The sequence below is a fragment of the Pseudopipra pipra genome, chromosome Z, assembly GCF_036250125.1.
Source record: "Pseudopipra pipra isolate bDixPip1 chromosome Z, bDixPip1.hap1, whole genome shotgun sequence".
NCBI classification, from domain to species: Eukaryota; Metazoa; Chordata; class Aves; order Passeriformes; family Pipridae; genus Pseudopipra; species Pseudopipra pipra.
In genome coordinates, this window is record NC_087581.1 from 34,945,331 (window position 1) to 34,960,802 (window position 15,472).

Here is a 15,472-nt window from a genome sequence, read left to right on the forward strand (position 1 = left end):
TGAGTGTGGAAACGAAAGTTATTATGAAAAGGCTTCAGGAAGCCTTTTTGTCCATAATTTTGTCAGTCCTTTTTGCCAATAATTAATATTTAATTTGGGTTCCATATTGAGCTTCTTAACTTTATAAAATTATTCTTCTGAACTTTGTGTACTTGCTTTCAATAGTAGCTCTGGCTTACCTCTTTCCAAAAGCTAGTCAACCTTTCTATTTTATAATAGCCTTGCATTCCTCTTAGCAGGCATGCTTTTGTGTGTGTTTACAAAAAAGCTTGCACTGATTTATGCAGCTGATTAATCAACCCAACAGGGAACCTCTTGCTGCTTCTGAATTGTGTCTAGCATCTTGTCAAGTTTTTTTAACACAGTAAGGCAAAAATCTTGTAGAAGTAAAATATAAAGTGAAGACTACATTAAGCAGACAATGATTGACTGTGAGAAGAATACAGGAATACTGGGAACTGGAGCATGTGCTGAATGAGTTAGTTACTTGAGGTTTGTTTCAGGCTTTTTCATGCAGCAGTTCTAGGCCCTTCCAAGCTGTTCTTCTGAGTGGTGTATTTGGGGTTTTGAGACCTTGATTCCCCTCATCAGATTAATGGGTGGAACTTCAGCAACAGGTTGCTGAGAGTCCTGGTCTGTTCCTTTTATGTCAGCACTTGCAGTTGGGTCAATAATTGGAGGTAGAGCTTTTCTTGGTGTGATATGAATTCTGAGGCGTTAAAAGGCATTAAAGAAGTATAATACTGGTCTCATCTGAGTTTGCCCATGTAGAATGGGAATTTTAAGATGGACTCTTTTCAATGAACAGTTCTTTCAGTTCATCTTCTAGTGAGTTGTCTCTCTCTCCTGGCTCTTGTGTTTGATTTCACAAAACCAGTTGCTAGCATTCTCCTTTGTTTGTAGTATAAAAGTCCCTAACCAGTGTCTTTCCCAGGCCTGGCCTAAAAAGAGAAAGCTGCTGAGAAAGTTGCAGGCTGCCTCTGTTTCTGCTCTGTGCAGTGAGGCTTTAGCCCAGGTGAGAAGTGTCCATCAGGAAGGTACTGTGTCCCAGGAGAGTCCTGTCAGTTGTCTGCTATATGGACTTCTTTGGTAGTTGCCATCTGTTAGCCAGGCAAGAATTACATGAGAGTTAGAAGTCTGGATTGCCACATCCTTATTTAACTAGTAATTTTAGTGGAGATGAATGACTCATATGACAGCAGTGTGGGCAGTCCTCCTGTGGTGTCAGCTGATGCTCTATATTTTCATGAATTTTCCTGTTTCTGTTTAAATTAATCCCGTTTTTTTTCTTTTTAACTTGTAGCTGGCTTAATATTTTTAGATGTACCCAGGGATGTTTGGATGTAAAAAGTTTAAGCCTATTCTTGACTTCCAAGTAGATGTTTGGAATAAAACAGGAGTAGAAGACATAATTTACTGATGTATTAGTAGTCAGGGTATGCTGAAAGTGTTATTAGGTCTGGCACTATATTGGTGTATGATTAATTTTCACTGTATTTCATTCTCTGTGTAGAAAATAAAATGAGGATGGACCTCTTTGTATTTGATAAGGATATACCTAATTAAAAAGTGAAATGTTACATGATTTTACATGCAAGCAGTCACTTTAATTGGAAAGAAGTTTCCCCATCCCAGTCAGCAATTGGACTCTTGATAGTTTTAAAACCAGGATTCATGACAATCTGTGGCAATTCAACTCTTTTAGGCTAAAGAAGCTGAGAAGTTACAATTACCGACAGATTACTGAATGGTTAGAGGAGTGTCATCAAAGAGATGCAAGGAGATATTTTTTCCTTAAGTAGCTAAAGAATAAATGTGTATTTGAAGTGACAAAAACTAAAGCTGCATGGATTCTGAAATCCTGGCAAATTTGAATGCTATCTCCTACATTTAGGCTATGCATAAAAGGCAAAATTGAGTATTTTAATAAAGAGAATAATTTTAAGAGATATATGAAGAAATCATGTGAGAGAGGTTGAAATTTGCTAAACTATTTTAAGAGAAATTACCATTATGCTGCTTAGAATTTATAATAGAATTAACGCATCTCAGTACGATTCTGTTTTAGTTCCATGATGTAAACTGAAGAGATTTGAGAGACATATTGCTAAAACTAAGGATGATAGTAACAAACATTCTTTGCTGTAAAACTGAGTAAATATTCTTCCATACTGTGAGCAATAGTCTTTGTAATTGAAACACCTGTATGAAACTTTCAGTCTGGTGCTAGGTTTTGTAGCTTGGCAAACCAGACCTAAAAAATTATAAAAGCCGGAAAAGTTAGTTCTGGGCTGGCAGTGCCCTGCCAGTGTAGGGTCACACTGTTTGGTGACTTTTCTTCCCTACCAGGGCAGCCCCAGTCATGCTGCTTTTGGACACATTTTTATTGTGAGGACACACCTCTTTCCTTAGTGTTAGGCATGTGTTAATGCTTGTCTTGGTTGTGACTGTGCTTCACCTGATGTCCTGGTACTCCAAGTTGTCTGTCAGGTCTGGTCCCTCTATCAGGACTGAAACTGAAGATTTTGTCTGTGGATGTATTTGACTTAGCCACCTAAACTGTACCTTCTCCTTCCTGGTATGGCATGGAAGCTTGTCTTCAATTACCTAAATCTGTCTGATGGTGTGAAGTCATTTGACATAAGACAGGACATTGCTCTGGTGCTGTGAGGGATCCTATGATGTGGCAAGAAAAAGACCTTGATAGCAGAGCTATGTGCTCTGAGACTTCTGGAAGAGGCATTGGAGCAAGTTAGTGATGAGGTGGGGGCAAGGTGAATGCTGGGTGACAGCTGGTGAATAGGAGGATATATTGCAAGGTTTTGTTTAAAATTAAAGGAGAATAGAAACAGAAGAAAAACATTAAGAATGTAATACAACATAAAATTGTTATTTTGTTAGCTATTGGTGTACGAGTTAGAATCACTTTAAGAGGTGGTCCTCTGCCTAACTTCCCTGCCCTTATCAACCAGGAGGGGTACTGCTTGTTTTGCTCCATGACTACTAATATCACCATAAGGGCCATAGCAAAAATGTAGCTAGACTGGAAAGGTAGGCAGAACACACCTATGTATGTCAATTAAATGTCAGGGTTGAACTACACTCTCATTTTGCATGCACAGCCACGTAATGACCCCCAATGTGTAATTTACTGGATCCATATTGTAACAATAGCTGCAGATGAACAAAATTCTTGATTCAATTACTTCTTTACATCTCGGTTATAATCAGAGAAGTGCTCCCATTGTGTTCCAGATGCCCTCTAGCTATAGCTATAGTTTTAATTACAGCATTAAACTTTGAAAGCAAATTCCTTGTTTTGCAGCACTATTCAGAAATTTTAACTGACAGTGGAGTGTACATTTCTGTAAGTGAAAAAAACCACATATTACCAGAAAATCTTTCTCTTTTTTCATGCAAAATACACAAATTTATATGTGTAAAGGAAGCTAGAATACTATTGCTATTCCTATGACATTTGGCACTGAGTAGGCAACCACATCGGGTATTCTGACAGTAGCTCTCTGCTAAGTTTTGGTTTGCTTGATACCTCACTGCTGGTTGGTAGATACTCCGAACTACAACTGAATGGAAAAGAAACAACCCCAAACTTTTGCCTTGTGGCCAAGAAGACCAGTGGTATCCTGGGGTGCATTAGAAAGCACATTGCCAGCAGACTGATGGAGGTGATCCTACACCTTTACTCAGACCTGGTGAGGCCGCATCTGGAGTGATGTGTCCAGTTCTGGACTCCTCGGTCCAAGAGAGACACAGAGCTCCTGGAGCAAGTTCAGTCAAGAGCAACAAACATAATTAAAGAACTGTAGTATCTCTCTTATGAGGAAAGGTTGTGAGAGTTAGGCCTGTTCAGCCCTAAGAAGAGATGACTGAGAGGGGAGCCTTATCAATGTCTATAAGCATCTGAAGGGAAGGTGTCAGAAGGGTGGAGCCATGCTCTTCTTGGTGATGCCGAGCAATAGGATAAGAGGCAATGGACAGAAACTGATGCAGAGGAAATTCCATGTGAATATGAGGAGGAACTTCTTACTGTGCAGGTGACTGTGCAGTGTGTCCTCACTGGAGATACTCAAGAACCATCTGGACACAATCCTCTGCCATGTGCTCTAGGATAACTGTGCTAGAGCAGGGAAATTGGACCTGATGACCCATTCTGATCCCTTCCAGCCATGCTAATTCTGTGATACACATGAAGGGAATGCATCCCAAAAATCAGCCACAGATCCTTCAAATTTTAAAAGACAGCATGCATAGATGAATATTAGATATCCTTGCTTTTATGAAGTTTTAATTTGTGTTCTCATTATGTTGATTCCCATGATTTTATATATACCCTGAAATGTGACTTATTTATCCGGTATAGAAATAGTTCTACAGTTCTTCCATGGATATTGCTCTGGAGAGACCTTGTTATGGCCTTTCAGTATACAAAGGGATCTTATGAGAAAGATGGAGCAAGACTTTTTATCAGGATCTGTAGTAAAAGGACAAGGGGATAACTGAAAGCTTAGATTTAGATAGGATATCAGGAAGAAATTTTTTATGGTGAAGATGGTGAGGCACTAGAACGGATAGTCCAGAGAAGCTGGGAAGTGTTCAAGGCCAGGGGCTTTGAGCAACACGGTTTGTTGAAGAAGGTGTCCCTGCCCTCAGCAGGGGAGTTGGACTAGTTTATCTTTGAAAGTCCCTTCCAACACAAACCACTCTATGATTAAACAAATCTCTTATTTTGAAGTAATGCTAGTGTAAATCTTAATACAAGATTTTAGCACTAGTGAATCAGTTTGACACCTTGAAATATGGTAGAAGTTTTGCATGACAGTCCAATCTTAGAATGGGATGAACAAATAATAGGGGCAATTCACTGAACAGAATAGCCATGGCTCAGCAATATTGAAATAACACCTGCAAATATTGAGCCAAAATGTTGCTGAGCATTGCTAAATCCTTGCTGGAGCAAAATGAACAGCACTGGATGACTGCTGGGCCCAGCATGTTTACTTTGAGTTCTTTCATAAAACTGTGTTTATTTAGACAATTCATTTAATTTAAGATTCTCATTCCTTATTGTAGAAAATACAGAGCTTATTGTATTAAGGATGCTCATGCAGAGTGAAAGACATTGGGGAATTTACTTAAAGGATCAGATATCTGCAGATGCAATATGAAGCAGCACAAACTTTGTGTGGCTCTCCCCATCTCTGTGAAAGGGAGTACATTTGGTAAAAAGGCACCTTGTTAAGAGTTTTATTTCAGGAATAAGACTACCTGAAGGGAAGTTCTAGCCAGGTGGGGGTTGGTCTCTTCTCTCAGGCACTCAGCAATAGGACAAGGGGGCACGGGCTTAAGCTCCGCCAGGGGAAATTTAAGTTGGATATCAGGAGAAAATTCTTTACAGAGAGAGTGATCAGGCACTGGAATGGGCTGCCCAGAGAGGTGGCGGATTCACCATCCCTGGAGATTTTTAAACGCAGATTGGACGTGGCACTGAGTGCCATGATCTAGTAAATGGACTGGATTTGGACCAAGGGTTGGACTCGATGATCTCGGAGGTCTTTTCCAACCCAATCAATTCTATGATTCTATGATTCTATGATTCTATGATTCTAAGATTCTAAGACTGAGCCAGAAGTAGACAAGAACTATATTTCTGTAGAATAATAAAACTATATTCACAGAGGAAGATGCTGGAAAGACAGCATAAACAGTCTGAAGTGTTGATACTCATTATCCTCTGTGTTAACCTCCAGAGAATGTGAAAGGCTCCTTGTAATGTCTTTCACACACAAAGAATAACCTTGTATTTCAGTCTGATGTCTTTTATTTCAGATTAAGCCAAACAGGCTAACGATTTAGAAAATGTGAAGGGCTGGGAAGTTCTCTGTCACTGGAGATATTGATGGGAAAGGTCCACAAGGGCAAAAGGGGGTCAGTGATTCACAGTATCACACTTCTCCTCACTCTCTGTCGAAGTGCTTGCAAGCACTCTGTGTGCTTGTGTGTGCAAAAGACATCAGGAGGGAGCCCTACTCAGTATGAAGCAAATGATCAGTGTTTAGGCGTGAGTGAATCTGGAAAGTTCAGCTCCAGGCAAAAGATCACAAAAGGTCAGTAAAGACATTAGCATATTACAAGGCTTAACAAACTTACACTTTGCAGAGCAAATTGTTGTTCAGGTCTGGAAGAAATCTATTTTGTTGACTATTCATAGCTTAGCATGTTTCAGCTCTGTGTAGACCAGAGGTCCTAGAATAATAAACAGATACAATAATAATAATAATAATAATAGAACACAATTTTACTTGAATCAGGACATCACCAGAGATCACCAGATCACCACAGCTCTGATGTGACTTGCAAGGCCTAAATCTCCTGCCTCAGTTAAGCACTCTGTCTCTCAAATGGGGAAGTTTCCTGTCACCACAGGTAACTGGGGACAAGTTGCAGTATATCTCTGAGAAATCACGACATCTTGGTACTGCAGCATGGAACCGTGAAAGAGAAATTGGTTTCATTTAAGGATTTGAAGGGCAGTGAATTGGTTGTCTAGCTGACTATGTTCAGGGTATCTTCAGGCTGTTTTACAGATGATATACATCTAGCAACTCATCTCAAAAACCTGAGATCTAAGAGAGCTCATGGGTTGAAATGTCCCGGACTCTTGAATGTAGAGGCTGCTTTGAGTTTATTCTTAAAGTGATGCTTACCTTATGATTTTTTTTTATCTGTAAGAGGTATTATGTAGTCTAAAATGAAGTCTCAAAAATTCCAGTTCCTGTATTAAATTCTTGCAATACTATTAAAAGCTCAGTTCTTGAAAGCAGTGATTATTCTCTAAAAAGAATATAATTACTCTTAAAATGTAGGCTAAAAGAGGATTTTATGACCCTCTTTCCATTAGTGATGCTCATTTAAATGGTTGGGATTACTTCTGTTTTATACTGGTGTATAAACTGATATACAGATTGTCAGTTTTTCTTAGCCTCTGGGGGAAAACAAGATTCAAACCACTACACTCTTTGAACCCCAAACCAGTTATCTTCTCATCCAACATCTGGTACTCATGAGGTTGAGAGATCAGATTAATCTGTTTTGATCTTGTTTCAATTAAAAAGTAAAGGTCCCATTAACAGTACATGTAAAGTAACAGTGTTATTGTACATATAGTTTATACATATAGCATATGGCCTGCCTTTCTGAAACTTAAGAACAGAGATACAGGCTACTGAGTTTACTATAATGCCAGTCTGTTTTGTCCCAGATCAGACTAGGGAGCTCAAGTGCCAGAGCAGGTAGTAAGGACTGGGCTGCTCCAGGGGATATCTCCTCTTAAGCAGAGGCCAGCCCCAAAACCTCAGGTTATCCTTCTTTTTTACAGGCTTGTGCCATGAGACAGTTATCAAATACGTACATTGCAGGTGCATGGAGTGCCAGTACATTTTTAGGAGTAGGGGAGATGTCTATAAGATGGGGCTGAGTGAGTGTTATGCTCAGACAGTGGAATCTGAAAAAATTGGGGTGCACTTTTGTCCTAAGGGATGCTCTGCAAGGTGCCCTTCTTGTATCATGCTTCTTCCTATGTTAGGCTCTGATTTCCAAGTCCTCTTATTGTCTATTTGACACTCGGAGAAGGCATTCAGAATTTAGTCAGGTTGAAATATAGACTGAAGGTCTTAAGATGACACGCTGCAATAGAAATGCTGAAGCGGCTGTTTTGTCACTGTTACGAGGCTCTGGTTTGGTTTCAGATATCCTTTTTCTCTCCCACTGCTGGAATTGTTGAAATAAGTACCTGGTGCAGACAACAACCTAGCCTTCATCTTGACTTTCATGTACTACTCAAGGCATGTCTGTTTGATATTTTTAAAGAGGCTACTAATTCCTTTCTCTCCTGTCAATGTGAAATGATGGCACTTGATTGTTGAAAGACACACAGTGACAAATTTAATGTCTGATGGCTTTTATTAGAAAGAGACCTCCCTTGAAAGTGGTGCTGCTCAGCAGGGCTAATTTATAGTGTTTTTTTCTCTGAGATTGATGTAAGTCTTATAGTGTGTTTGGGGGACAGCTGTTACTAATATTGTGGAAGAGCTTGCAATTCCCAGGCAGAAACTGGGGAGTAGAGCAGCTATTTTGGAAGATCTGTACATGTACTGTGGTCCCCAAAGAGTGTGGTACCAGACTCAGGAAATCACCTGTCGTATATGACAGTAGTTAACATGAAATAAAAGTGTTAAGGGATTTGTCATTAGCTGCAGTCTTTTGCATTATTATTCTGTATTTCACTCTGCACAAAATAAGTTTCTGAGCCAAAGAGAATACTGACACAGTAAGGAAAGAATAAAGCAAGGCTGAAACTGGACTTAAACAACATTTTACATTTCAAAGTAGTCTTTACTTTTCAGAAATAATACATTTATTTTTACCATCTCTACTACACTATAGCTAACAGTAAGCAATATTTGGAAGACTCGTCATTTACCCCTTGGCCACACAGTCCTCTGTAACTTGCTATTGCTGATTTCTAATTCAATCCTGTAGCATGTATGTAGTAGGCAGTGATATTGAAATGCTCTATAAATATTAATTGAACATTCCAATAAATCATCCTTATTTTTCAAAGTACTTACAATGTCTTTATTGTGCCTGTTGCGATTCCTCTTATAGAGATATGGATACACTCTTGTATGAATTGTTAACCATAAGCAGACTAGATGTTATCTCTACACTAAATAGCTGGGTGTTTTTCGCATCAACGTCAAAATGCTTTATAGAAGCTTCATTATGTTCAATGAAGAGTTAAAAGACATAATATATTCTTAGTTATTTATATTTAGAGTATAAAAATGACAATATGAGATGTAAAAATCTTGATGTAGTGATGGTAAATGTTTTCGGAATTGCAATACTCATGATAATACAACACTTCTAAATTCAGAAGACTACCAGTCTGAATTATTGAGAACAGCATGAGGGATGTGCCCTGATAGAGCTGGAAGTCTTCAGATGCTTCAGAGGCTTAGGGATGGGGTGGTATATTTAGAAGGAATCACTGTTTTTTCCCACTTCCAATGGATTTCAGATTTTTTTTGCATACCCTCTTTTTTTTTTTTTTTTTTTTTTTTTTAAATTATGCAAAATTTTGGAGACTTGTTTGATACAAAAAATGCAATAATGGTATTTGGAGTTCATGGTGAGACTTGGTCACATTTCAAGCTTGAGTTCACACAGTGTCTGTATTGATGTCCTTGTTGTGGTAGGAATTTGGCTTTTACATTTCTTGCTGCTGTATATCACTCTGAGTTAGTATCTGCCTCAGATCTCTCTATCTATTTAGAAAATCTAGCATCTAATTATGAGGTGTAATAGCAAAGAAATTCTCAAAATCTTCCTTTCTGAAATCTCCCCTTCAAAGAAATTAGATTTTTAGGTTTTGTTTTGTATAACGCTTCTCATTTCTAAATTGCTAAATAATTAGAGAAAATCTGTCTTAAACTTCAAGTCTCCTCATTCCATGATGCATTCCATCCACAATACCTGCTACACCTGGTCATTACATTTGCTTTCTTTGTTAGCACTATAAAGCAGAGATTTTAGTCCTTTTACTGCAAATCTCTATGTGCATTTATGATGTCATAGAAAGAATGATTATTAACTGTAATAATTTTTTTTACCTTAAAGATTTTACAAGTATTTGCGTATAAAATTATGTTTTTTATACGAATGCCTTCATAACAGGACTTAGACATAACACCAAAAGTGCATGAGGGCAGAGAGGAAAATACTTATTTTTTATATGTGAACGTAGGTGTTGCTGCATGCCAGAGAATCACCTTTGCTGAGAAGCACTTTGGTGTCGTGAAGTCAATAAATGTACCTATCACATTGACCTTGACAATTTCCAGCAATATCATGTAAATACTATGTCTCAGTATGAAGAGACTGGAATGTTTGCTAGTGAAGATGAGTTATGAGATAGACCAAACTCCCCTCTCGCAGCAATTGTAAATCCAAAATTAAGGGGGGCTCTAATCAAGGAAGTGTGAAAAAAACAAAGAAATAACAACCCTTTATTAAAAGATATATGTATGTTGGCAAGGACAGTAACAGAACATAAAAACAACTAAACAATAGTCCTGTACCCAAAAGTCCCCTTCAAACAAAAGAAAAAGTCTGAACACTTCTCTGTCTTCAGCGCAGTTCCAATCACGGCCGGCAGGGGGCGCTGTTGGGTCACTGGAGGTGCAGAGCCTGCAGTGCTCTGTGTTGGCCTGCAGGGGGCGCTGTCGGGCTCTGGCGGTCACCCCTCAGGAAGGGGGCCTGGGGGGGGTCTGGGGTCGCGGGAGAAGCCGAAGAAAAAAATGGGGACCCTTCCCCCAATGGAAGAAGAGGAAAAGGAAAAGCAGTCCACCCCCACAGGACTCACTGTTGTTATCGGCTGACGGTATCTCAAGGCTCCTCCCTTTCTCCCAGTGAGCACAAAACTCTCTGATGAAAACACAGCAGGTTCAGGCTGGAGTCATGGGCAGCGTGCAAGCAAGCCGAGGCCAGTGGTCAGGCCTGACCAGGTCAAAAGCCAGAAAGACTGGCCTTTTTCTCCAAATGCATGCACACAGACCCCGTCTTCGTTCCAGAGAGAAAACCCAGCAATCTGTTCTCTCCTTTGTGAGGAGGGCCAGCAATTCCACAAAACTCCTCCCCCCTCACTCCAGTCTCCGATGGGCCATCTGTTAGGAATGTGGCTTGGCCAGCTAGGTCCGTTGTAAAGCTAATTGCCCCCTTTTCCCCCTTCCCGTTCGAACTCCGTCTTTCTTACAGTGGGGGCAGGAGGAAGAAAAAATTCCTCCTTGGATTTTATAACCTATAACATACCATAAAAAGCCCAGCACGTTAAATTTTTAAATATCAGAGAACTGTCTTTATGAAGACAGGAAACCACAAAAATGCCAGGAGGACAATCTGAACTGAGAAGGCTGGTTAGGAACTGGATTGTAATTTGGTCAATAAACCCCATTTATGATAGTCTCCCAGTCATTAACTGTCTCTGTTGCCAGAGGAAACTTGGACTATTAACTTCCTGTGACTTATCCAGAGGGAGAAAGCAATAACTTCTTTTACAAGCAGAAGGAAAGGTTCTGCTTAATAAAGAGCAATTAAACATTTCCTATTAAAAAAAATTACAAACTGCAATTACAAACTTGACAGAAGACAAATTTTGTTGGGATGAATCATTCTACTGGATGACTAATGATGTAATGAATTTCTTTCTCATCTGAAGGAGGTAATCTTTGATATGTTTTCAGAAATGAGGACTAAAGAATTATTCTTGCATACTAATCTTGCTTTCCATAGCTATAATTATTCAGATAATTCTCTCTTTCTACCTCTTTAATTGATTTTGATTTTTTTTTTCCTCAGTAAGATATTTGTTGCATTACTATCTTGAACCAGTGACCTGTTCAGGAAATTAGACTGTATCATTATGCACTGTATAAAGAAATGTTTTCTTTCAATCTCCTTAGGTTACAAAAATATTTTGGTGCTATTATTTCTGTTAGAAGATTTAAACCCTGTGATCGTTGTCTGGGTTATAGCATTCTGTGTATCAAAAAAAGAAGACAAAGAGCAGTCCTTTTTGCATGGAGTTCAGAATTGGACAGCAGTGAAAGATGCAAAAATAGCAGACATGGCTTCTAGCTATAAGAGGCATAGTCTGGGAAGAGAATAACTTTATTTTCATAACATAGTGGTATCATGTAGCCGTAGGAGTAATTTTCTTTCAAGGAAAAGGATAATAAATTATTGCCAATTACTCCTTCAGTTTATCATTATCATTATCAACATATCACTTTAGCAGTTCATAAAAATGTAGTATTTCATGGAGTTTTATTAGTATCTGGATTGCTGTACAAAACAGCTTTTGGAAGAGGGAGGCTGCATCATTACACTACTTCCCATCCATCACCAGCTGGCTACCAATGGATACAGGAGTAAAGCAAACGATGAAAATTATTGCCTACATGCTGATCCTCTTTCCACCATGGTGTCCGTAGTAATTGAAAGCTTGGCTTGTCTAACTGCAGCTGAATTCATGCAACATCTATTGCCAAACAAAGCACCAATATTACTGCCGTTTCAAATCTAATTTTCAGTAATGTTCCTACTGGAGACAATTACTGAGTGATGGGTTAAGTACTTCAACACTTAAGCAAAATCCTCACTGAAGGCCAATGAGAAATTGACTTGACTCTACGTTTTGGGCTAAGATCATTCTATCACGTTGCGTTAGAAGTGTGGAGCTTTTCCTCATCCCACAGGCAAATCACCCCATCAGTATCTGTCTTCTTGTGGCCCATGTAGAGTTCAAACCCCTCAGGGAGAGTTACAAATCCTACTTACACATTATTATGGTTCCATTTGCTGTCTGAAGATGGAGAGGGAAAAGGAGTAGGAGGAAAGTAAAGATTTAGGGAGACATAAAATACTCAAATGCAGGTATGCTACAGAAGAGAAATGCTGAAAAAGCTGTGTGAACAAGCTTTATTCTAGCTCTACTATACTGCCTTTCTCTTTAGCTAGGTAGGAAAGTAATACAGTGAGAAATAGTTCAATGTACTCTCTGTCTCCCTATTGGAGGAATTTTCAAAGCCATAAAACTAACAACACTATTTCATTTCTCCTTGAAGTAGGAATGGTGATAACATACCAGGGTGATGGGTTTCAACTTCAGTCAGAGAGCTGTGTGCCATTCTGCTGAAGTCAATGCAGGTACAGGTTTATCAAAGACTGCCAAATATGATAGAATTCCGTTGACTAAAAACATGGAAGGGTTTGAAAACTGCTAATATTTTCTTTCAGAGCAACTGAGAGTTAGAAGTAGAAGAAAAATTTTTACCCCTCCTTTGGGCCAAAAACGTAAGCATCAGATAGCATTTTAGAGTAAAATTCTGAAAAGTTTTGTAATTATTTAATGTCCTCCAAGTCAGTCACCATAATAGTAAGAGTATGTAAATTGTTTTAGATATTACTGGCTGTGTTATATCAAATTATTTGCAGTCTGGTGGCTAAAATAAAAGATTCTTTGCCTAAAGATTTTTTTGTTCAATTCTTACTTATTTTACCAAACTAAAACAAGAATTATCTGAAAGATTCTTGTGACCTTTTGGGCAAGGAATTGGGAAAAGAAATTATAGCAAATATATCCAAGCTCTATGAAGGGGCTGCAAAAGACACTATTTTCTTTTGAAGAGGTATTTTTTTAATGCTTTAAATATGGCTAGGATTGGATTATCTACCTCAGTTTATTGAAAGGAATCTACCAGGCTGGACTCCAAGGTGTCTGTGGCTAAAGCATATATGAGTAAAGGATTGTGCCTAGGGTCTTCATTCGCCTTTGGGAAAGGAACAGACAGCTAGTAGCGAAGAGAAATGAAAGACTACAAGCCATTGCTGATGGAATAGGCTTACAGCAAGTAAGAGACACGTAACTCAGCAGGTGGGTTTATTCCAGACTTCCATTAGATTAAAATTATGGCTTTTTTTAAATCTTTTTACCCCCAAAAAATGGACAGTAGCTTTTGTATTTTTTTGTTGGAAATATTTTGAACATTTCTAAGAGTTTATACAAAAAGGTATCTATTATTTGGAAACACTTTTTCAGCTATCCTGGAGGTTCAAATATTTATGTGTCTGATGCTGTGCCTTCCAAAGAATGTGACTCGATTTGGCAATTTGTTCCCTTACAGCAAAAGAGAAAGGCTCTGCTCTACAGATTCCCTTAAAAGGAGGAACACATTCAGCACTACAAAACTTAAAAACATAGCAACAAACCACATACGAGTAATTTCACAAATTGACTTGGCTGTTGCAAATGAGAGAAAAAGGAAATAAAAAGGGAAATAAAGAAAAAATAAAAGAGTAGGTTTCATATGACATGTTTGAGGGTCTTTCCCATATACTGTATATTTCTTTCAAAGCAGTCTCACACTACTTAATGAACTGAAGCATAGATGTGTATGTGCATCAAAAATGTATGATATATCCACCTTATTTCCTTTGGAAATAAAAACAGGCAACTTTACTAAGATATTGCAGAATTTAATAATTGATTAGTTTAAGATTTAATGGCATGTTTCATCTATGCATTAATCATTTCTGCCTCTTCTGAGGTTCATGCTTTTGAAAGTTATTGCTTGATGAGATCATGTAAATTCAGCAGTCTGGCAGTTAAAAGAAAGGTTTAGAGGTCTTGGATAAGTTTTTGCAAAATCGCATATTGCAGGTTACCAAGAAATCTCAGATGCAGTATTTCAGCAGGAGAAAAAAAAATCAATCATAAATCACAAAGGGACTGCATTGAGTTTGTTCAGGCTATTTTGCAATTTTTTGTGATCTGCTTTTATCAGATGCGAACTACCCTTTATCTTAGAAGTATTCACTTTATCTGAGAAATATTAATGTTGCTTTGCATATGACTTAAAAAAAAAAAAAGAGTTTAAAGCAGTGCCTGTAAATATTTGAAAGAGATCGTCATTTGCGTTTCTCTCAAATTCATGTTAACTACAGGCTGTGAACACAGGAGGGAGGCAAAGACTTGGTTAACAAGATAGACAGAGAGAACTGTTTAAAAACTAAGTTTTAGGAAAGAGATTTGTAGAATGAAGACAGGCAGTGCTTTATAAGTATTATGTTTGATTAAAAATAATATTTTTATCATATGCCATACTGCTTTCTAAATTGCCCCCTAATGTTATTCAGTGAGAAACAGTTGGCCCTTTTTCCTTTTCCTTTACTAATTGCTGCTAACGCAATAATTTGTTATCCTATTTCTGGAAGTGGTGTCATGGACAGTCTTCCCTTGCCTTTACCTATAACTGATACTGAGGTATTTTTGCCAAAGGAAAAATTACATTCAATCACACAAAAGTTATGTTGTCTCTGCAGTTTGTACTGCTAATATTTGAAGTAAGATGCTCTTATCCTTAATTCTCGTTTTTAAAATATAGCACCATTTGTCATGTGCACATAATGTTTTGCAGTGCTTTCTTTTGTTTGAGAACTCTTAGCAAACAGACAAGATAGAGAAAGATTTTTAAGACTGTTTTCTTCCAAAATTTCTTGGCATAAAATATTAGCAAACTATGACTGCTAATATCTTTACAGTCTTCTGTAGTTTGCAGTGAAAACAGAGCTGAGAAAACTTGCTGGCTGTTTGATAATTGGGAAACTGAAGCCCTCTTTCTCTACAGGAGAAGTACAACAACATGCCTGGTCTTGCCAATGTAAGCTAACCATATCTCTAAAGAAGCCTTTCTATAATTTATTTTCCTGATACACTTGAGGTCTGTCTGCTGAGACTGAAAATCTGCTCGTTTTTCTGATTGCTGATATGGTTTCCTGCTTGCTGAGAGGTGACCTGAGGCTGCTTACAGTGTCCATCAAAGAGTCAGAGGAT